Source organism: Pteronotus mesoamericanus, unplaced genomic scaffold (assembly GCF_021234165.1).
Source record: "Pteronotus mesoamericanus isolate MK-2021 breed Mesoamerican mustached bat unplaced genomic scaffold, CSHL_Meso_final scaffold_36, whole genome shotgun sequence".
Taxonomy (NCBI): domain Eukaryota; kingdom Metazoa; phylum Chordata; class Mammalia; order Chiroptera; family Mormoopidae; genus Pteronotus; species Pteronotus mesoamericanus.
Window position 1 is genome coordinate 10,912,754 of NW_026555313.1, and position 24,757 is coordinate 10,937,510.

At 38.4% G+C, this 24,757-nt stretch overlaps 1 pseudogene; it reads right to left on the bottom strand.

Moving 5' to 3' along the window:
- Positions 1-439: 439 nt before the first annotated feature.
- Positions 440-21,288, bottom strand: LOC129086114 (eukaryotic translation initiation factor 3 subunit M-like; annotated as a pseudogene).
- Positions 21,289-24,757: the final 3,469 nt, after the last annotated feature.

Sequence of the window (24,757 nt, forward strand, 5' to 3'; positions counted from 1 at the left end):
ACATTTGTGGTAAGTGTGTTAAATCCACTAAAACTCTTTATTAAAGAAAGGTAGGTTTTACTGAAAGATTTTTAAGCAGATTAAAAAATTGTGTTTCTAAGTGTTTCAAGCATATAAATAAGAAAGGTTTTATCGGTAACACATTGTTTTAGGCATTAAAATCACTTAATGATGGAAACATTTCCAAATATTCTTTTAAAAATGTTCTCTTCGTTATAGAAAATTCTTTTGAATAGCAGGTACTTTTCACTTATTGGTAAAGTGTCACTTTGAAGTGTTTATTTTTCTGAAAATATTTGTTAGGTAGCATTTTTATATACTTTAATTTTTATTACAGAAATTTAAAAAATAATTTTTTTTCAAATTTCAGCTTATAATGTTTTTTTTAATCATGATTTAGATATTTTCCCTAAAAGAACAAAATTTATAGCATGAACTTTCAGGTATCAGAAAGACTCAAAAGGCTGTTATTCACTTTTTCCAAGTTTTGTTTGAAGAGATTTAGTGTGTCATAAGTTGTTGCCATAGCTGTTCTCCAAATGTCCACTATGTGCTATGACTGACTAATTTTGTCTGAATCTGATCGATTTTCCAGTAGACCATTTTTGTTTTCATTGAACCACTAACAAATGCTTCAACATCATCAACTCCAATCTGAAGTTCTTGTTGCATTATATCAAGGGAAATTTCTTATTTTCCACTATCATTTCCACGAAACTAAGTAGTGTCATTTTTAACCATATTCTCTTCAGATAATAGTTAAGTGAATCTATTAACTCTTTATTTTTCTGATAAAACTTGACATGTGATGCCAATTTAGCACTCACAAAAATGATTAAACTATCTTGAAAAAGCTCATCTTCCAAAAACTTGACTGGTTTTAAAGAAGATGGTCAAAAAGTAGTGCATTTGGATATTTTAATGCTCATACACTACACCTGTGGGCATCAACTCGCTCCTGGAAAGCATTGTTCTCCATGTAACTCTAGCAATTTGACCTTGACTTTTCAAGCAGCATCGCTTTTCTTATAATCCACAAGAGCCTCATAAAGTAACCTTAAAAAGCTATTTTTTTTCCCCAGTGGCAGTACTCCAGAAAGAAATCCATTTTTTAACTTGACCCAGCTCAGTCGGAACATATTGGATGGCCCCACAAGATGCTACCACTTTAATGAGGCTGCAATATACTATGTATCTTACAGGAATATTCTTATCCATTTTATGGAAAAGGTTGCTTAGCAACTGCAGTCTCAAGGATGGGCAGTTCACCTTCCTGAAATCTGAGCAGCTTTCACAGAAGTTTTCAATGATAACTTCTTGCTTATCTAGCTCCAGGGTAAACAGGAGGGATACCACGATGTTTATCACACTTTCAACATATTTCTCATCTTCCTTCAGACATACATCACAGGCTTCAATAATTTGAGTTAAATCTACATGAAGTTCACCTTCTGAGTTCTCTTCTGAAATTTCAGCTCTTTTAGATTTTAGATAAGCTCAAAGCTCTGCAGCCTGATCTTCCTCACTGATGTTGGTAATGTCATGGTGAAGGCGGGTGTGGCTGATACTCTGTCCCTAAATTACACAACTGGAAAACGGAGCTCTCATGCTCTGTCACTTGACAGACCTTTTAAGTGTTTGATGCAAAGTGTCCAGAAAAATCTCTTTATGTTATAAAAGATTTTTTTAAGATTGTCTCTTATTTATCATTGCATATACTCTACCATAATTTAAAGACCTTTTGAAAAACATAAAATTAACCACAGTAACATTAGTAACTCCTATAGCACTTTATGAATGTATGATTTCAACTTGTGTGCTGAAAAGATTAACTAATGATACAATAAATTAATTTCAAATATTGTATTACACCAACAATTTTATCCACAACAATTTTTAAACAAAATTTAGTTAGTTTCATTTTATCACCACTAAGTATACTTAACCAGTTTTTTTGTAATGTATGTTTTATTTTAACAACGTATCTTCTTCTGTGTAGCTTTCCTTTAATATCTCAGAGGAAGCTACTGCATTCTTAAAGCAGAATCTAGCAAGTATCATAGCTGAGGCATTATTTTTAACTTTCAGCCAACTCCACAGTAAGCCTCTTACACTTTGTAAATGTTCTAAGACTCATTTCTTCAAATCTTTAGCAGTATTTTCTATGAACCTTCCAACAGTAATTGACAACAAAAAATGTTGCGCTATGTTATATTCTACTTATTTTAGTCATTTTTTGAAATCATGACATGACAAGAAAAAGATATACTTCCCCAGTGGTATGTAAATTTTGTCTTTGTTAAGTAGGACAACCAAAAGATGGTTCTAAAATTTATTTTTAAATTTAGTGTAATTTTGTAAATACTGAACTGAATTTTACACGGCCATAAACAATGGTGGAAAAAGAATATATACTTTTTCAGTCAAATCATTGTTCACACTTACTAGGTCATTGTTGATTTCTTTGTATGGAATCAGGCTAGTGAATAGTTTATAGTAATAGAAGAACTGTCTGCTTTTCCACTAGCAGTTTACTACAGATCTAGAGATTCAACAAGGAGGAAATGTATATCCATTTACTAGCATCTTATTGAGCCAATAAAATAATAGGTATAATGTTACATAGAAAAATGTGTAACAGAAATGCTAGGTCAAAAAACTAATCTATAAAACTCCATGTGCTCCATAATAATAACTATCTTAAAAGATAGGAATAGAATATAGAAAACTTGAAAAAGCTCTACAAGGGTTTTAAGATGAAGAATATTTTGCTTTTTTCCTTTCTTGCTAAAGTTTTCATACTTTTTACTGTTTAGAATTTTAAAGAGACATATTTATATCATATTTGCCTCCTTTTTTCTTGCAGAAAATTTTGAATGTGTAAAAGTGAATGTACCTTCTATGTACAAGTGCTCAGTTTCTTACACCCTAACCAATATTGGATTTTACAATTCTTTTCAATCATTACTAATTTGATCAGGAAGGAAATGGCATTGTAATGTTTTCTTTTGCACTTCTGTGAATATCAGTAATATGTTATTCAGTAATCAATAATCAGTAATAAGTAGTTATAAACTACTTGATTTCACCTTTTGTTAATTACCAGGGTATGGGAGGCCTTCTCTGACTACCCTGTACAAAATAGCTCCACTTCGGACCAGCACCAGGCTGTTTTCACTTCCCACAAAACTTCTCTGCCATATTATGGGTTCATTTTTAATGTATGCTTGTATTTTCTTTACTGTTAAATGTGGCTAGCAATTGGCATATAGTAGATGCTAGATGCTTAACAAATAATTGTTGAATGAATAAATGAATGTTCTTTACACATTTTTCTAATGGAGCATAAGGTTTTATTTATGTATGTATGTATTTATTATGTATGTATGCTTCTACATTAGCGACAAACTATCTAAGCGTATATTGCACAATTTGTCACCTTATTCATAATTTTTTATTATTTATTTTAATATTTTTAGAAACAAAGAAGTTTAATGTAGTTATGTAGTCAAATACATTATGTTTATGGCTTCTGTATTTGGTGCTTTTCCTAAATATTTTCCTTTCCTTCCTGTCTCTGACTTTCCTTCTTTGCATGTACGTGTGTTTGAGCATTTGGAACTTAACATGGCAGAGTTAAAGATAAGAACCTAACATCTTTCCAACACGGAGACTTCACTGTATCAGCACCACTAACTAGATCACTGTCTGTTGATACGAAATGCTGCCTTGATGATGTGCCAAGTATTTACATTGATCTGTTTCTGGGCTTTCCCTACTCTTCTGTGGAACTATTCAATTGTAGCAACAATTTAGCTCCTCTTTGATGTATGTAGCTAAAGTACTTGCTGTATTTTTTAATACTCGAATGAATTCTCCTTTCATTTGTTAATATTTCTATTAAACTATTTTTACTTTTGCTCTTTATGATGAGCTTTGGGAACTTTTTTTTTTCCAGTTGAGATTTTAATGATATTTCAGTAGCTGTTTGTTTTCATTTTTTTATGGAATTTTAAAAACTTATTTATATTTCTATTTTAAATAAACTATAGATGATGGTTATGCAAAAGGTACAGTCATGAGGATGGTATATACTTATGGAGAGGTCAAGGGTGTCTGTTTTCTTTCTGATACTTCTGACTGGGTTCTTCTAGCACCCAAAATAGATCCCCAAGGCTGGTCCTGGAGGAAGCGTTTAATACTAAATGCAGCCAGCCAGGAATAGTTAAAAAGGACACAATAAAACCTCTCACTGCTTTACTGCTGTATGCTTGCAGAAAAACATCCAAATGTACTCTGGGTAATTTCTTCTAGAGCATGTTGTCTTGCTTATACTTTTAAGGTTCTATCCTAAAAATACAGGTTTGTACACTAGAAAAATGCTCTCCTGTCTCTGGAACCTGAACAGGGAAAATGGGCATAACCATATGTCTGTCAGTACTCTAAGTGATTTTTAAGGCACCTTTATTTAAAGTCTTAACACATTTTGACCTCTCAACAGAGGGGAAATATCTGCCATTGGTCAGTACATCTTTGGCAATAGGCCCCATTAAATATGACACAGAGGTTTCTTTTGTTATGGTCTCTCTCTGACATAGAGGTTCATAAATATGATGACATAAATCTCACAAATGAGTCCACAGTTTTGTTTTATGTTGCTCTGCATGCCCCCTGAGGCTTTAAGTGACATCCTGCAGATTTCAAATCAAATGGGCTCCTTATTTGTTACTTTGATTATTCACACTGACTGAGTGACCTAAAGCACTTTGACATAAAGGGGTTTTTTAAAAGTCTTAAATAATCATCTTTTCCTGGCTTTCTATCTATACAAAGGCCCAAGAGACACAGCAATGACTGTAAATAAATGAATCTAAATTCTCTGCTTCAAAAGCTAAAAACAATGGTCTTGAAGATGAATCACAGTCAACTGAGTAGACTAGTTTTTAGTAGGTTCCCATGTCATTATATGCAGCTTATTTGTCATCAGTCTGTCACTGGTCACCATTTCATTCTGGCAGACACAGCTTGACGCACCTCAGCAGCCCACTGGGAAGCCCTGCAGCCGCTTCCTGGGCTGGGAACACTGTGGCTCAAACGGAACCTGAGGCCTGGCCTTGCAAGATTTTTAAAAACAAGTTGATACAAGTGGTTGACTTTATTTATTTATTTATTTATTTATTTTGTTTTCTGTCCATTATTCCTGATTTAATTTCTCTGCAGGATACACCTTGGTTCGAACTATCCCTATTACCCAATTCAATTCATGGTTTATCACAAAATCTCGGCTCTAGTAGAGTGGTCTTTTTGAACAGTCAAGATCTGAAAAGGAAATGGCATGCTCTCCTAAGTTCAGTTGAAGAACAAATGTGTGAGAGATTTTCAAGTGTAAGATAACAAAGAAAAACAATCACTAAATTAAAAAGTCAACTCATATTATTTGTTTTTAAAAGCCCACACTTTTAAGAGCTTAGTAAGTATATGAGTATTTTTGACTGCTAAGTGTTTTCCAGACACAATTTTAAAATATCAAAAGTCATGAAGAGATCATGAACTGCAAATCATTCTTCCATTTTCAGTCAGTTCTGCAATTTACTCCCTAGAAAATTGAAGAACTTCTATTATTTATTATAAACAATCTCAAATGCTTCATGAAAGAAGGTGAAGTATAAAATATTCTATACAAATAATATTTGGCATTCTATGAATTCCTTAAAAAACCAGGTCAGCCCTGGCTGGTAATATGAAAGTCTGCAATTCGATTCCCCATCAGGGCAAATGCCCAGGCTGCTGGTTCAGTTCCCAGTCAGGTGTGCCTGTGAGAGGCAATCTATCGATGTTTCTCTTGCACATCCGTGTTTTCCTCTCTCTCTCCCTTCCCCTCTCTCTAAGGTCAATAAACATGTCCTTAGGTGAAATTAAAAAAAAAACCAAGTCAGATCAACTCACCCTTATGCCCACATCCTTTGGGGTGTCCCATCTCGTGCAGAGGGAAAGCCAACAGCCTCGACAGGTGAGCCATATGCCCTTTTCACCATGTTCCTCTTCCCACACTAGGCTTCAGCCACACTGACCATCTCACTCTTCCTGGAACCCACTCAGGAACGCTCTGCCTCAAGGTCTTTGCGCTTGCTGTCTCTCAGAAAATTCTTCCTTCAGGTATCTTCAGGTAATTCCTCTCTCCTTTCCTTCAGATCTTGGCTCCACTGTTGCCTTTTCAGAGAGGCCCTTCTGACCACCTGATTTAAAATCACAACCTTGGTATCATTCTCTACACCAGACACACATTATCCAACACCCTTTCCTGCTTTTCTTTTCTTGATGGCCCTTGTCACCATTAGGCATGATTTAGCATGTAATTATTTATTTGTTCACTGGTTGAATCTTTCACTAGAATGTCAGCTCAGCAAGACAAAAAATTTGCTTATTTTCTTCACTGTGGTTTCTCTAATCCCTGTTAACAGAGTCTAGCCATGGTCAGCATTAATATTAACATTTGTTAAAAACATTGTAGAACTATTTAGATGCTACTATGGCTTTTTAAAATGTTATTTATTTATTTATAGAGAAAGAAAAAGAGAGAGAGAGAAACACTGATCGGTTGCCTCTCGAACATGCCCAGACAGGGACCAAACCGACAACCAAGGCATGTGCACTGACTGGGAATCAAACTGGTGCCATTTTGCTTGTGGAATGACCCCTGATCAACCAAGCCACACCAGTCAGGGTGCCACTATTGTTTAAAGATAATTTTATTTTTCTATATATTTGGAATGGGTCATGATTTTAATAATAAAACAATTAGATTCAAGTAAACAAATATATATCTCTCTGAACAAGGCATAGTGATAGGGGACACCAGGATGAATTCACTCTACTTCTCTTTATAACTTCATAGCTTGGAAAAAGTATAAAATATTTGTTAGCAGGAGCAATGTTCAAGTAATAGATAGTTATGACTTAATGTGGCAGAAGCAGAGATAATGGAAACTTCCCTGGTTGTTTTCCACATTGATCTGATCTTTGTAAGTAAGGAGGGGAAGCTGATAGAACAAGAATGGAGCTGACACTCAAAAGTTTAATTATTAATTCATACCTTGGCTAAGTTCTAAAACTGATATTGACATTGACAGACACCTGTCCAGACTGAGGATGAGGAATGAGGAGATCGAGCTGGAGCTACTTCTGCAGAAAGCCACACTCCTTGGGGCACTGAAGTTGTGGTATGTAGCTAGCCAATACCTTCATGAGCCATTCAGGGCCATGACAAAAACAATGTGTTTCACAGCACCTCCGCAGGACCATGAGGTCATGTTTCTTGTGCCCTGCGGACAGTCCAGTTTGATTCCAAGTCAGAGTACATGATGCCTCGGTATAGAGATTCTGCTCAGGTGCCCTGCCCCTCTCTCTAGGACCATCCTGGATGCTTCCTGAGAGGCTGGGTGCTCTCTGAGAGTCTGGGTGGTGGAGTAAAGCTGAGAGGCTTTACTTTGTCAGTGGGCCCTGAATATGGGCAACATGCTGCATGCAGGAACTAGGGTGGGAGGGGCATGAGTTAACAGAATGCAACAGGAGTCTCCCCCACTCCCAGACAAGATGTTGACGAGAGGGAATATTGCACTGAGCACACACAAGGCTAGCAAGATAACTGGATAGGGGGGAAAGCCTCTTCCAGTACCTGATTTGGGGTGGGACCAGGGGAAGGCAGACACAGGCACCATAAAGGTCAGCATGGCAACAGGGGGAGGTGCTAGACCAAAGAGGCCTGTCAGTCTAGCCTGGGGAAAAGAAGGGATTGGTGAGGGGAGGGGTTGGACCTTCCTGAAACACATGGAAATTTGAGAAGTTAATTGGTCATTCTGAGAAAGCACCTGGTCCATCCCACACCCAAATTAATATAAACCCAGGGGAGGGAAGGGACATTCTTTTGCCCACCTTATGAACTGACAGGCGAGTGTGTTCATGGGATCTTCTGGCTCTGGATGCCACATGGCCAGTGGTGGTGCCAGCTCTACACATGGGTTCCAGAAGGGAGCCTGAAGCCAGACAGTGTCAGGAGCAAACTGAGCTACCTGGATGACCACTCAGCAGCTGCCTGCAGTTCCCAAACAATGGTACTTTAAATGGGAGCAGGGACTCTGTAAACTGCATTTCGTTTTGGTTTGGCTGGGGATGGCTGGGTTTTCTTCAGGTTTTCTGGAGGGGATGGGCTTTGAGACAAGAGTCTGCCAATCTCCCAGATTGTGCAGCATTTGAACAAAATCCATTTTCCTTTCTCACCAGCTGCTGCCTCTAGAACTTACCCATTGGTGGTGGCTAGCATCCGGGCCCCTAATTTGGTTCTGTAAAATATGAAAAAAACTTGAAATAACTATATGAAACAATACTATAAATGGGAAAGCAACAATTATTTTGAGAAACATATTCTTAACTTTTTGGGGACATAATAACTTTGGTGATGAAGGCTATAGACCTGCCACAGGGAGCGAGCACTCCTGGATCTGAGGGTCACTGTCTGGGGCCAGCTGAGGAGGAAGCGGGGCTCCAAATCCCACAGAACCCATCCCGAGGGTGTCATGGATTGGGGGAATAAACATGAGTAGTCGCAAGCACTCCTTTGTTTGCCAGGAGAGGAGCCATGGCTCTAGTGGGGAAGGCTCTGAGCCCCTTTTACCAAAGGCTTTTACTGAAAGGGTTATCAGTGGGGCTAGGTAATAGGAATGTGCAGGTTATCTCATTACCTCAGTATGTTAATGTTTACAGAGTATAGATGATGTTTTGAAGAAAACAAATGACAGGAACACACCGATTTACATGGGTCTGAGAGGAGACTAGTAAACATAAGAGCGTAAACATGAGGGCACCAAAGGGTATAGGGTTAGTGTCTGGTAATAATGTAAATTTCCTTCCCAGCATGAGCTGGCTGTCGTAGCTTTTGAGGGAGAAACAAAGTATACTTTAAGGAATTTACCTCTAGGACTGATTTCCCCTGGGAACCACCAGATCCAGTTTAGGCCTGTCTCCAGTATTGTTTAGAGCCTGAGCCAGGTGCGGGAGTGAGCTGCCAAGAGACCAGGAGACTGCTTTCAGACAGAATGAGGACCCCGGCCATGTCCAAGCTGAGCCGAGGGGTGCGGGCCTTTTTGCCCTTTCTCTGTGTTCCCCCAAGTCCTTCTCCCAATGTCCATACCAGCTGATATCTGCCTTAGGTTGTCTCTCCTCATGAGAGAACTTACCCGTCTTCAACAACCGACCATCACAGGGCCAAGCAGGGTGATGTGAGGGAGGCAGGGGCTGTGCCCCTGCCAGGGGGACAGGTTTCATCTCCTCAGTGGCCTGTTTTCTCAAGGCTTCCTTGATTATTTCCAACTTTGGGACCCTCTTGCCTATTGGCAGGGTTACAGTTCCTGAAAACAGGGCATTTCCCAACATAGACCCTTTCTCTAGAATAATGGACATAAACATGTTAGACAAAAATAATACCATTCTAGGGGCTGTATAAAGTTCTACAAGTCCATGCATGTGTTCCAGTTTAAAACTTTCTGGTAAAGAGAGATCGAGATGTATAACCCATTGCAAAGTTACTATAGTTACTGTGATCCAGCTTTAACTTTTACTTGAAACATGCTGAGAAATATTTTAAATTTTTAAAAATTAAAAAGAATGCCAACGAAGTCAGGGAAAAATGATAGTTATTGTGTTCCTAGTCTGTGCATCACGTTATGCTAGGTTTTTAAAATACATTCTATTTAGCTGAATTCCCCTAACAGACTCATTTGAGGAAATTATTATCCACATTTTTTGCATAATGGAAGAAACAGCAGAAATGGAATTTGAATCCAGGTTGCTATAATTTCAAAAAGCTGTGATTTTTAAAATCAAGATGAAAATAAGTGTACCAGTTTTTCAGTAAGGAAAAGGACATTGTGTGTGTGTGTGTGTGTGTGTGTGTGTGTGTGTGGCAGGGTGGGGAATGGGGGGAAAGTGTTGAGTAAATCCAAACAGAGAGATTAGAACTTTCTGAATGTTAGGAAAACAATGGCATTTCAAATTTCCACAATTCTCCTTTCACTGGGCAGATTATAGACATAAGACTTGAGGGGACTGGGAAGTTTCATCTGGCAATTGACTTGTATGTGCTTTGTTTATAGATGCTGTGATTTTATCTGATATATTTTCTGTTACATTAAACTATGCTGCTTTGTAATATGGAACCCACTCAGGAATATAGTTGCCTACAGATTATATCATTCCAGGTGTCTCAGAATCCAGCATATTTAAAATAACCTTGAAATCTCAGTTATGTTTGAAAAGGGTCTTAAGAAGTCCAAATGCATAGCTGCAATCTGCAGTGGGCAGCATGCATATTTATAGCTAATATTAATTGAGTACTTACTAAGTTCCAGGCTGTGTTTTAAGTACTTTTCATGAACTTTTCTTTCAATTTCCAAACCATCTGTCAACTTAGTCAAAACAGACTGGTCAGTTCTGTCAAATTTTACAATCAGTTCAATCAAAACCATCCAATCGAAATGGAAAATAGACATGCTCAAATCTATTTCCTAGAGGCGAGAGTAGAACTCATTTATATAGTATAGTTTCAGCTATTTTTCTAAAGCCCAACTTTCAAATGATTCAGATGATGGTGAGAAAATAGAGACATCACCCCGCCCTACCAAACTGTCCTGCCAACTTTTTCCTTTTAGGAGTTTGGCATCTCTCTTAGCAGATTGCCAATGATCAATCAAAAACAGAGCAACAGAGTGATGAGCCTCCAGGAGGCATCTGAAATAACAGCCTTTCATACATATAATCTGACAGGTGATGGGCTTCCTCTGGAGACTGGGTAACCCTACATTGAAAAGGGCAATTGTCATGTTATGGAGCTGATATAAAAGGATCTTGGCATTTTGTTATCATATTAAGAGGAAATCATTACTGAGAGTAACCTTTTAATATTAAAGTATCTCATGAAACTAATTAATGCTGAAATTCAGCACTCTACGTTGTAAAGACATGTGTCCAGGTTTCTGCTAAAAAAAAGCAGAGAGAAAGTTCAATCATAACTGTGTTTGGATTCATGTGAGACACATGCTCTAGCTCTCTAAAGCACCCACCCATACTCCATTTACATACGAAAATAGAAATTTACAATGGAGATGTCTTTTCAGTTTTACTGACTCCTGAGAGGTTTCTTGGGCAGACTCAGTACTGAAGCTGGGTAGTTTGCTAGTTTAGAGATTTCTGGAATAATTTTGGTCTTTTCTGTCTATACCCAGTTTATCTAGCAAGCCTATTTACTTAAGTGTCAGCTTTATGTCAACAGATATATCACCAGACCACTCCTGCCTCACTAGAATAATCACAGATAGAACCATAGAGGGCACTCTGGTGTTGGGCTGAGAGTGGTGGTGAGTAGGGCTGAGATCAGGGAAGGTGTAGCTAAATAGAGATGAATCCGCCAGTGACAGGAGGAGTAAGGGCTAAGTGAAGAAAGAGGTGACAGAGCTCACTGTGTAAAGAAACGTGGTATAACTGTGGAACAGGTTCATATACAAAATATCCTAACTGTTTTGGGAAGGCAAACTCAAAGGGATATGGTCAAGCTTTGAAATTATATTAGTTTGGATGTGGGATCCAAGATGTCAGTGGAGTAAGTGGAGGTTACACTAACCTCCTCCTAGGATCAATCTTGAATTAAAACTAAATTGTAGAAAAATCATCCAGAATAATCAACTGAACATTAGCTGGACAGAAGCCTTCTAACCATAGACAGAAGAAGAAACCATTTCACCACACCATGACTGGTAGGGAGGGTGGAGGAGATGCGAGAGGGCTGGCTGGGCTCCCAAGGGTGACAGCTGAAGTCCTGGAGGGATATTTCAGGATCCAGGGAGTTCCCCCTGAGAAGTGTGGTGCCTAAACCCCAAGACAGGCTCCCCAGCCTATAGCACCAGAGCTGGAAAGGAATCCAGATAATATACAGCTGTGAAAAATAGCAGGGTTTCATTCTGCTAGGGAGAGACAGTTAGAGATCAGTTAGCCTCTGAACGGGCCAAAACACAAAATTTCATTTGAAGCCACTTACCTGGGCACCAGCAAAGGGAGGGCAAAGTGAACTAGACATGCTTGAGGAGAGCCCAGATTTGGTGGTCCTGGGGAGAAGAACTGAAGTTACATTTTGATTAGTGGGTAAATGTGGTGCCAGCCTTGGGGGGAAACATGACTACCTAAACATCGGTATGTGTAGGGGTTTGTTAGCCTGCATCTTTATCTTGCTCCAGACTATTTGTTCATTTTGCATATCTGACAGGAAGCAGGCGGTTAACTGAAATTGTTTATGGGCCCTTTGGGCACTGTAGATCCCTTATTTTTCCCCCTTCCAGGCCTTGGAATGAATATACATTCTCAAGATTTTCCTTTTCCCACCTAGTGGAGATGATACACAGACTTTCAAGGGCTCCCTCCTCTCCTCCTCACATTATCATAGTTTACTAGTGTTGTTTGGGATGCCTGGCAGCCTTATCAGCCCAGGCTGAGAATTACTGGGTCAACCCGTTGAGCCTTTGCTTTTAGCCCCCTGTATTGTTCTTTGTTAAATTGTAATGGCCCTGCCTTTATTTCCCTTCTGGATGCTCATTCTTAGCTGCTGCCTCAGTGTTGCCTAGCAACCAGGACACTAGCCCCTGGCCTGCAACAGTAGCACAGCTTCAGCATTCTTCCTGTGCTCTCTCCTGCAACAATGGGGGTTTTGGAAAAGCCTTTATTCTGGTTTTCCAGAGAAGGAATGGGCTAAGCACAGTAAGCAGGCTGAGCAGGTTTAGGACTGGATTTTTTAATATAATTTTAGAGGTGGTGAGTGAGGGGGAATGGTACAGAGGTTGCCTCTATTTGTCAGATGCCCAGCCTTGAGGTGGTCAGGGCTGGAGAATAATGCCTTACATTTTAAGAGCAGGTGAGTGGTTGAGCGGTGGGGGTTAGGCTTTGGACTGGTTAGTTTGCATATGAATGGTATGCTACAGAAATAGTTATTTTGCTATCTCTAAAATTTGATAACCCAGGGAGGGGCAGCCCTATCCTAACCAGCAAGGCCCTACTTAAGGAAACATCAGATACAGAAACAAAATAACTTAGTTAATACAGGTATGAGCAGAGCTCCCTGTTCTCTCTTTAAATACAGAAAATAAGTGTGGGCCAGGGAAACACATTACCATTCCCGTCTCCTGAGGACCTCTTTGGTGTCCCTGGAGGAGAAAGCCAATGTTGCACGGATTCATGACGGAAGAGTAACAAATTCACTCTGAGCCTACATCTGGGTGGGTTCTACTGGGTGATTTTTAGAGGAGAGATCTGCTGACGGTTGGGCTCTGATGTGCTGTAGGAACAATGAGCTTTACAGATGTGGCTTGGGGAGTGACGCTGCCAATTTCCATCTGGGAACATTTTCATGAGATGTAAAAAACAAACCCTTAGATTTTCATATTATAAAATTATCAAGTCATATTTGAAAGATATCCTTTGCTCAAGGCTTGCCTTTTCCTTGACTGTCATTCCCTTCTGATGCTCATTTCCCTTCTCCCATTGCATCTTTATATTTTTTCAAACTGCTCTTATACATACTTTCATGGAGAAATAATATATTCTGTTAACTATCTAAATTCTATCCATCTTTCCCTGGCTGGTGTGGTTCAGTGGTTTGAGCGCTGGCCTGTGAACTGAAAGGTCACTGGTTTAATTCCCAGTGAGGGCACATGCTTGGGTTGTAAGCCGGGTCCCTCTTTGGGGATGTAGGAGAGGCAACCAAATGATGTTTCTCTTGTACATTGATGTTTATTTCTCTCCCTTCCCCTTTCTCTGAAAAATAAATAAAATTTTTTTAAAAATGATTCTATCAATCTTTTCAGCTACAGCTGGTTTTACTTTCAAGTTGTTCATTTATTCCATTAATACTAATTGGGCACCTAATTCTGTGCTAGCATTGTTTTAGGGTAAAGCCAGGAACGAAACAGATAAAATACTTTGCTACAAACTGTTGACATTCTAAGGAGAGAGTCAGACAATTGAAAAAATAAACAAATATATAAGGCACCAGATGGTTAGTGTCACAGAGATAAATAAAATCAGGTAGGTGTAACAGAGAGTGCAGGTTGGAAGTGAAAATTGCTATTTTATGTAGTGTGGCAAGGGCAGGCTTCACTCATAAGGTGAGTATGCTTGTCTTGTAATAAGTTTTTTATTTAGAGGGAACAGCATAAATAAATTTCCTGAGATGGAAATGTATTTGGGGTGTTCCAGTAAAAGCAAGAAGGCTGGTGTGATTGAGATAAGGTGATAGAAAGGGAGAGAAACAGGAGATAAAAGAGAGAAACAGGAGATAAAACTAGACAGTGATGGGCATGGGATGGAGGAAGGAAGATGTTCAGCCTTGTCAGCCATTATAAGGACCTGCATGAAATGGGAAACTATAGGTAGCTTTTGTGCAGGGAAACAGCATGGAGAAATTTACATTTTAATAGGATCATGCTGGCTTCAGAGAATAGACTAGAGAGGTTAAGGACAGAAATTAGGGACCTTTAGAAATATTTCAGGTGAAAGATGATGGTTTATGCCAGTGGAAGGAAAGAGAAGAGTAAGAAGAGAAGAGTAGGGTCTGGATGAGATGTGAGAAGAAAAAGTCTAAAACAAGTCAAGGTTATTTACTAGGTCAATGTAATAATAAATTTTCCACTGATTGAGTTGGGTATGCCTGCAGGAGGAGCTAGTTATGGCGAAATAGGTGGGTGGGTAGAGGTGATGAGAAGACTGAAGAGTTCAATTTTGGAGCCAATAAGTTTGACATAGAGGTTAGACCTGCAAATGTTAATGTTGAGTAGGTAGTTAGACATACAATTCTGGAGTTTGGGAAAATATAAACTTGGAAATCATATAGGTAATATTTATAGCCATGTCACTAAATAAAGGTCACCTATGTTGTGTAGACAACATCCAAATCTTTAGAGAATTTTTATAAGAGCTTATTTGAGCCACACTGAGGACAGGCTGGGAAGCATGATCTCAAATGCTCCCAAGAATGACAGTTTTGTGGTTTCTTTTATACATTTAGAATTAAGGCAGGACCTTAAGGAAGATTACATGAAGATAGGAGAAAGCAAGACTGGGAAATCTATGATTACATTACAACATAGTTAAGATTTATGTGCTCCCGTGAGGGTGATTACGTGTCTGAGGGGTTTGAAAAAGAGGGCTGCTCGGCATTTTGAAGATGTGTTAACCTAGATGCACAAGAACAACGGTCAGGGCTTGCTTATAGTGAAGATAAAACTTTTCCAAGGCCTGAGGCATGAATCATATGCCCACCATCATATGTCCAGTTAGCAATTTATGTTTAGATCATTCTGTGAGGTTACTTTTGGTCATTGGACTTGTCATATTTATTACAGAGCCTTTTTCTGCATTCACAATAGTGAGCAATATTCATACGACCCAGGTGTTCATCAACACAGAGGAGGTCCAAGGACCATGCCCTGAGAACAGCACCATTTAGAGATAGATGACAAGAAACAAAGAGAAGAGATTACAAGGGAACAACCAGCAACTTGACCAGAAGCCAAGTTCAGAAAGTGTTTCTAGAAGAAGGGAACAATGTAATATGCTGTTATAAGACAAATTAGATGAAAAAAACAAATTGACCATAGGATTTAGCAACACTAATATTATTGGGAACCTTGACAAATGATGTTTTCAGGGGACACAGCTGAACTAGAATGTGAGTTCAGGAGAGGAAAACTTTACAAAATCTTTCTTAAATATTCTGAAACATGTTTCACTCTCCTGTCGACATGACAATGTCTAAAGCCATAAACAAATTAGGAGTTTATTAGAGTTTATTTGTGCCAAAACAGAGGATACTGTATACCTGGAAGCAAGATCTCAACAGACTGAGAAAAATGCTTCCCAGAATGATAGTTTTCAGTTCCTTTTATGATTTGTAATAACAAAAGTCATTTCAAAAGTTTGTTCACCTAGATGCACAGAAATAATAGAGCTTACTTAAGGCAAAATTAACTTTTTTCTAAAGAAATTATATGCCTGGGGCTGGACTACCCACCATGACCTGTCAAGTTAGGAATTCACGGTCAGGTCACCATGTGAGGTTAGTTTTCACTAGATTTATTGCAGTGCCCCCCTTTTTTGGTCACTACTCCTTACAAATGGCCTCGCACAGATGCTTAATAATGAAAGTGTCTATTATGAGGAGTGGGTACATAGTGAGATATATACTTCTTTGATATCATTTCATGGATATTTTTCTTGTTTAATCGATGCTGGGTTAAGAACCACTAATCTGACATTCTGTATGAGAAAAAGAAGGTTGATTTGTTTGCCTCTCATCTTTCTTAGTCTGTGATTCCACATTGCCAAGGTCCATGCTTATTTGGTGTCTGTATTTTCAACATATAAGCAATAACTGGAGATTAAAGGCATTTAAGAAGTGTTTATTGGCACTTTTCTTTTTAGGCATAATATTATCATCTTTAATTTATATAAAGCATTTGTTGAAATATTACTTCAGCAGATATAGCAAGAATTAAAAAATGCGGTATCCAAGATTAAAATATTGAATTACCTGAAAAAATTTCAAGCTAAGTGTTAAATGGAAATAGTTCAAGGCTGGGAATAGAAATGTAAACACACTTTTAAAAAGCCAAAACTATACACAAACCATGTTACCATAGAATATTTTGTGGTATTGTTAGATCTCCCATTTATAAATAATTTCCAGTTTTTATTTTTTTAAAGTATAGTTGGTATACAATATTATATTAGTTGTATTACTTTCAGGTGTGCAAATATAGTGATTTCACATTTTTTAATTTTGTTCAGTTACAATTGTCCCACCTTTTTCCCCATTGCTCTCCCCTGCCCTCTCCCCGTCGCCCCTGACTTTTTAATGAGCTAATGAATGAATAGCAAGCAGTACAAAGGTTTGTGCTGAATCTGTCATTGACTGAAAGCATACAAACCTCAGAAAGAACAGCTCCTTGAATTCTCAGAAACTCATTGCTAATGATAATACAGCAAGAGCAAAATCTTTAAAGAAAGCTCTTCATGAAACTTAAGTAGGTCTTGGAGACTTGAACTGGTCACAAACACCCAAAACTAAAGAAAAATTACTTGAAAATATTAAGTCACAGAGATTTTTTTTGTCAGATTTTTGATAATACATTAAATATGTTTTATTATAATTAATTTGTTCTTCACAACTCACTGATCACAATAATTTAATTTATTATTAACAGGAACATCCCTCATTGTAGTTTGAATTCTGTTACTGTCCAACACTAATAAATCATTTGCCACTAAAGTATCACCAAAACTTCTAATTAAACAAAGCCAAAACTCCTATTCAATCTTGGTCCCATAATGAAAGTGTTGTTTTGCAAGCTTGTTTTATTGTTTTGTGATTAACTGACATCCAACGTAAGAGGAAGAACTCAGGATGAATTTTCACTTTTGAGCCTCTGACTATCTGACTAGGCATTCCCGACTCCACCAAAACCTGATACCAAATCAGAAGCTGTTTCTCAAAAGAAGAGTTACTCTGTGGCATAACCTTGCCACAAAAACCTTAAGAAATTGCACTGAAATATATATATATATATATTTTAAATTGCACTGAGATATATATGTATAAAATATATATATTGCACTGAGATATATATATATATAAAAATATATATATTTTAGTGATACTAGCTACCTATAGCATTTAAGTCTGCTCCAGAAACTTCTAGCCCCATCTGGTGTGCAGGCTCCTGCGTTCCCAGAGCTGGGGTTGCTTGCTGCAGCCTGAAAGAGCAAGAAAGCTCGTCTTATTCAGGGCCCACTGACCAAGGTCTTCTCTTGAGCAATTACATTTTAGGCTGATTTCTTCCTGGCTTTAGGCCCCTGACATCCCTTTTATTGGAACACTTATTGGAAAATTTGAGAAAATTTGCAATTATAAATTTGTTATCTGTACCTTTGGGATATAAATCTTCTCCAAGACTCCTACCTGCTTTATGCTTTATGAATGTCTTTGTTAAGGACCTGGGGACCATCACTTTGAAATGTAATCATTGAGGGAGATAACACCCCTACCCCCCAGGCTCTGTAGAGAGTAGGAGCTGAACTTCCATGTACAACAATTAGCAGACACAGATGGGCTAATCATATTGACCAACTTCGCATTATGTCTCCTAGCACCTTTTCCCTGGCTCACCCTCACTCTTAAAAATCCTCCTTCCTTTTATTTCAGTAGGGTTGAGTTCAACATTTTTTCCCCTATTGCAGTAGCCTTGAATAAAATCTTCCTTGCTTGTTTAACTTCATTTAGTACAATTTTTCTTTGACCATTGAGAGCTCATGACTTATTTGGTAAATTAAAGCATTACCACTGAATGCTTTATATGTTGCCTAGAAATTAAAAAAAAAAAAAAAGCTCATCAAATATTGTAACATTATTCTCAGTTGCTTGAGCAAACATACAAATCCAGAGTTTGTCCTAAGTACATCCATATACTTATAAACTGACAAACTCTACCCAGTGTAAGATTATATTTCTTCCTCCTCTGTCAAGTAGCCTCAGGGTCCATCCACAAACATTTTCTAAGTGTTACTGATATAAATTATCAAAATTTTACAGTTATTTTCTTGTATATGTTTTCTCCTTACAGAAGGGACTCTCTCTGTACTTGTTCCTTCTTGATCTAACTCTGGATATAGGACTGGGGAAATTAAAGAGTGGCATTTTTTAGGCCTAAGGGCGATCAACATCTTTGCGATAGCTAACTATTTCAGGTGAGGTCATTAAAGAGTTTTCAAGCAAGACAAGATCATACTATTCACACAGAGCAAAGGGGGTGTTTCTGCTGACACAGTAGGGGTCTACTGTTTTGGGGAGGGGGTGTTCAGGTTACTCAAATTCATCTGGATTGACCCAAATCACAGGGGCCCACTCTTACACAATTGCCCCACCTGCAAAGCAGTGACTTCTACTTACATTGTAGTAAAGTAGCTCCAGATCCAACTCTTCTAATTTTTAAATTGTATTAGTCTTGTAACTATAAGAAACCAGAGGCTTTTAAAGGTAACTGTAAAGCTTCCCTGTCCTTCTGGCTATGTCTTGAAGCAAGAATTGTAAACGTGATGTTTGCTATTTTCTTACCTCTCAGCACAGTGTGAAGCAGCAGCCGCACTCCCACAGCATTTAGGTATTACATGATAATTGTCTATTCAATGTCATGTTTAAGCACACATTTAATTCACAGGATTACAGGTCAGAATTTTAAAAACTGTTTTCCCATTTAGGGCTTAGACTGCTTGAGTCCTATTATCTGACAGTGACAGGACTGTCACCATTTCAAACCCAATTAAATGAGTAACCAAACACAAACTGAGGACACTTATTACCAGAAACACTACCTAAGAAAATTCTTTAAAAAATACAGTGTAGAAGGAAGGAAAAATGATCTCAGGATATCTGAAAAAGGAATGGTGAGCAATATTAGTAAATTTTCAGGTAAATTTTAATAAACATTGTATGAAAAACAGTAATGTTAATAATATGTGTAATTTGAGAGATTAAAAGTTGGAAACAAAATATTGGGCAACAGTAGCATGTAAGTCATAAGGAGTGTGTTTAGAATTTTATGTTCCAATATGCTTCAATTGTTTGGCATGGTTAGGAGTTATTTACCTTCAGACTTCATTAATTATACATGAAAGTATTTGAAGGATAACCATTAAAATAGAAATAGGCTGTATAACTTCCAAATCAGTAAAGGAAATAAATGAAATATGAAATCAAACAAACACATATTTTATTTAATCCAATAAGGCCAAGAAAAGAGGGGAGAGAAACATGAACAAGGAAAGTAGAACATGTTAAGATAGCAAAAACCACCAAATATATTATTAAATATACTAAATGTGAAGATACTAAGATCACTACTTTAAATAGCTTCTCAGATTGACTTAAAAAAATCAGTGACTTTGCTTCATTTAAGACATGAGGGGAAATTGGATGAAGATGATGAAAAGGCTCAAACTTTCAGTTATAAATAAGTTTTAGGGATATAGTATACAACACAATGACTATAGTTAACCCTGTGGTATGGGATATTTGAAAATTATTAAGAGAGTAAATTCCAAGAGTTCTTATCACAAGGGAAAATATTTTTTCTCTTTTTGTACTTATTTGAGATAATATATATTAATTAAACTTATTGTGGAATTCATTTCAAAATGTCAGTCAAATTATTGTGACTATACTTCAGACTTATATAGTGCTGTTGTTAATAAAACTGAGAAAAATAAAAGGATATATGCAGAAACAAAGACTCAGAAAATTTGGAAGCAAAAGGAAGAAAACAAAGTATGACTGACAAATACAGCCAAATGAAAGATTCAATTGCTATATTAATATCAGACAAAAAAGACTTTGTGGAAATAAACATTAAAGAGAATTGCTACATAATTATAAAGGATTCCACTCAACAGAAAGCTATAACAATACTAAATATGTATAAGTACTTCTAATAATTATTAAGTATTATAATACATTATTTAGGAAAGAATGTTTAAAAATTTGGCTTTCAAATTGTCAGATGAGATGTGTAAAAAAAGTTTGAGATTTTACTTCAACCCCCTTAATATTAATTGACCTAGAGGAGAGAGGTCCAATGAAAGAATTGAGAACAGAGTAAGTGGTCCCAGTATCAACAAGAAAGTTAATTTTCTTTCCTGCCACATAAAGGGCTACCCGGGGTTCCTCATTAGAGATCGAGATGCTGGCATAGGTTGGGGCCAAGCTGTTCCCCAGGCACCCTCAGTCCTCAAGTGCTGCCATGGCCTTAGGTGATGACCTCTTTCCACTCTGAGAATGGGGGCAGCCTGCTTCCAGTGCCAGGGATCATGGTTTGCACATTTGCACATGAGACTTGGCCTGGGCATGGCCTTGTGCTCTCCCTTGCCCATTACCCAGGGCGTTTATACTTAAAGCATGTTCAATCATTTTGCCCTTGGCATTTTTGTGACTTTCCCAGGTTACCTTGACATGGCTGGACATTGTCAATGGCACAGCTAACAGCTAGTGCTATTAACTCGGCCTGCCTTTCGGCCCCCTTTTCCTATGCTGGATCTGTTCCTCCTTTTCCTCAAGGTCACAGTTGAGGCAGTGTCTCTTACTTGGGCCGTAGGAGTTTGTGGACCCATTTGTAATTTCTGAAGCTTTCTACGAATATCTGGCATACTGGCTAATAAAATGCTGCCCCTCTAACACTTGGTCTTCTGGAGAGGATGGATCTAATTAGCATTTTTCCTGAATGCCTCAACCAGCCTGTTATGGAATAGAGCAGGATTCTCTTCCTCTCCTTGTGTTATTTCTCTGATCTTGTTATAATTTACAGGCTTCCTAATGCATTGTTTCATACCAGCTAGTAAACACTGAATCATGATGTTCCTGTTTCTGTTTACTCCCTGAGTATTATAGTCCCCGTCAGGCTTTTGGTCAGGGACTCTTTGAGCTGCCAGTCCTACATCACTGGGGTTTTAAGCATGTAATTAGTCTGCACATTTGTAGGCCTCTTCTGAAATGTGTTGCTTCTCTTCTGGAGAGAAGCAGGTGGTCAGGATTATGTAAAGGTCTCTCTCCAGGACATGTTGAAGCCAAGTGTTAAGATTCATAAGTTACTAGTGAAGCAAGAGGGATCCTCAGAGAAGTTTCCTAGTCTGTCTTCGCACTGCTGGATGTCAGTTATTGAAAAGGGTACATGTACCTGAATAGGGCCTTCTATACCTGCTCCTTCCCTCAGGGGCAGGAGAGCAGGAGTAGCAGGCAGATATGAGGCTCTGCTCTGAAAATGCCCTGCTGGACTAGGCTCTGGTAGTAGGGTGGCGAAGAAGTTAATTCCTCTGAGGTTGGAGCAGAGGCTTCAGGATCCTGGGGCCCCCTGAGAGGCAGGTGGGGAACTTAGAAGGGGGTCACCTAGGATGTTATTGTTGATCTCTAGATGGGCTGCCTTCTTTGGCCCAGGACAGAGGGCTAGATTACAATACAGGGCCATGAAGGATTGAACATAGGGAACCTCTGGTCATTTGCCCAACCTTTTACAGAACAGTTACACCAACTCCTATGGCCCAACCAATAGACACTGCTTTCTTGGTTTTTAAAAACTGAAACCTTGAGAAAAGGGAGGAACAGATTAGTGTAGGAAAAAGCGGGTGGAAGGACAGGTCCAGTTGATAGTGCTAGCTGTTTGCAGCACCATAGGCAATGTCCAGCCACCTCAAGGTAAGCTGGGAAAGCCACAGAAATGCCAAGGGGGGAAAGACTGAACATGCTTTAACTGTAATTGATATAACTAGAGTATAGTGTTATAATTGTCATTCCCATTTTGAGGCCAAACTTCCCCATCTCCTAGTTAATACTGAGGCCAAGCCATACTGCAAAAGAAATTTAGCCTCTCTTTCTTTGGATTTTCAGGATCAAATTTTTCCCAGTTTCTAAGAGTGCATCCCATTGGGGATCCTGATGGAATAGAGGGTGCATTACTCATTGTGTTCGTGGTGTACCTGAGGAAGAAAAAGAGAGTGGAACCTCCTGGCACCCTGGAGGTGCCCCCCTTCGTTTGCCTAAGGAGTTCCCTAGTGGTTTACAGGATGTCCCCCATTATCCAATCATCCTAATGGGTTACAGGGTGTCCCCCATTATCCCACATTCTAAACAAAAAGATGTCTCTGGGGAAACTAAGGGAGAAAACAAACTACAGTTGCCATGGACTAACTGTACCCTCTTTTCTGCTATCTCATTCAGAGGCCTCAACATGACAAGTAGCTTCTGCTAGTTTCCTTTGTTCCTAATTGATTAACTTGGGCTATTTGTTCTTCATAACTTGGGCTAATTTTGTCATAATTGATTAACTTGGGAATTGATTCTTTAAGTTGGACTCCTGCAAGGAGTTGTAGAAAGAGGACTGTAATTGATTGACTTGGGCTAGTTTCCTCTGCTCCTTCTGATAATTGCTTAACTTGAAGTAGTTTCCTCTCCTCCACTGCTCATATTTGATTCGCCTTCAGTGGGGAAGAAGCATTCTAGTTTATCTATTTTTAAAAACTTAACCTGGGTTGAGAAGGCCTCCAAAAGGATCTTAAAGGGCTCATCAACTTTAACCTACATTCAGCATATGCAGCAAACATTTATAGAGAAGAGAGGCAAAATACAGAGGTCATGGGTGAAACCAATTTTGAGAGGAACATGGTTGGCTTGCAAAGAAGGGAGGTGCACCTGGCAACCCTTCCCAAGAGTTATAATAGTTCTGCATGGAAAGCCATGGGGAAGGGACAATGTTATGTGTAACAATGTGCCTCATTGCATAGATATTATCTTGTGCCTGGTGGGGAGCTTATCTCTAATCCAGGACCACGATCAGGTAATCCTCACATGGGACTCTTTTAATGGGGCGAGACACTTTATTGGCTTTTAACTGCCTGATCCATGCCTGTATAAAAGTGGTGAACTCTCTTCAAGGAGCTAGGTGTCCCAGGGCATAAAGGAGACAAATAAAAAAAGGCTTTCCAACCACTGGGGAGGGTGGAAAGGCTTGTCTTACCACTCTAGAATTTCCACAGAAGTTCTCCTGACTGGCTTGCTAAATTGTTGCAGATGGAGACTGGGTCCAGGCTCTTGTGATCACAAACAAAGAACTGGACTGGCCACATGGATATTGTAAAACAAAGCAAGAGGAAATTTCTTAAAGAAAGTACACTTCCCAAGGAAAGGGAGTGGGTCATCTCTGGCCAGGTAATGGCTCCCTTCTGTTGAAGGGTTACAGGCTTCATAGGGATTTTACTTAACCTTCGACGTAGGCAATTTCCCACCATCCTCCTTGATTGCCCACGCGGGTTGGAAACCATTATGCTAACAACTATCAGGTGTCATAAGGCAATTCTTGGAAATCAGGATGCTGAGTGATGACAGCTGCAGTGTCTCAGGGGTTCCTATTCTATCTCCTGCCTCAAAGGCAAGAAGGGTTGTTATTGGCAATACAGCCACAACACAGTTATTAGACCAATAAAACATGATAGTATTTTTTGATATATTAATCCTGTAAGCCAAAAGTATAAATGAGGTTTGTGGGCTATTTGAACCAGAGATGTTTTCTGAGCATGATATTTTTCACAGGACCAAATATCAAGGATTATTTATGTGGACCAAATATGCTCATCAATATTTTTGATAAAACTAAATAACATTTTTGCATGGAACAAAGTCTCTTTAGACATTTTGGATAAGATTAGATGGCTACTAATCATGACCTACTAATGTATTGAAAAGTATACCAGTAGACGTTATAATTTACTGAGTTTCTACTTGCATTGGAGCAAGAAGGGCTTTCAGAAAATTTAGTCTTCCATGATGCTGGAAAAAGATCTCTTTAATCATTTTTATTGCATCTTTTTACTTTCGGTCACATTTTCTTAATAATTTAATCCTCATTCTGAGGCCAAAGTGATCTTTCTAAAATGTGAATCTAATTATTCACTACCCTGCATTAAAGTCTTCTGTGTCTTACCATTGATGGGGGAACACAAGAGTTGGAAAATTTTATTTTTAAGTAATGGTTAATAAGCTTAGTAGTTAATACATGTAAAAAGCTATTGTTTCAGGAACTCAAGTTATAACCCACTCTGACTCCAGGAGACAACAAGCAATTCCACC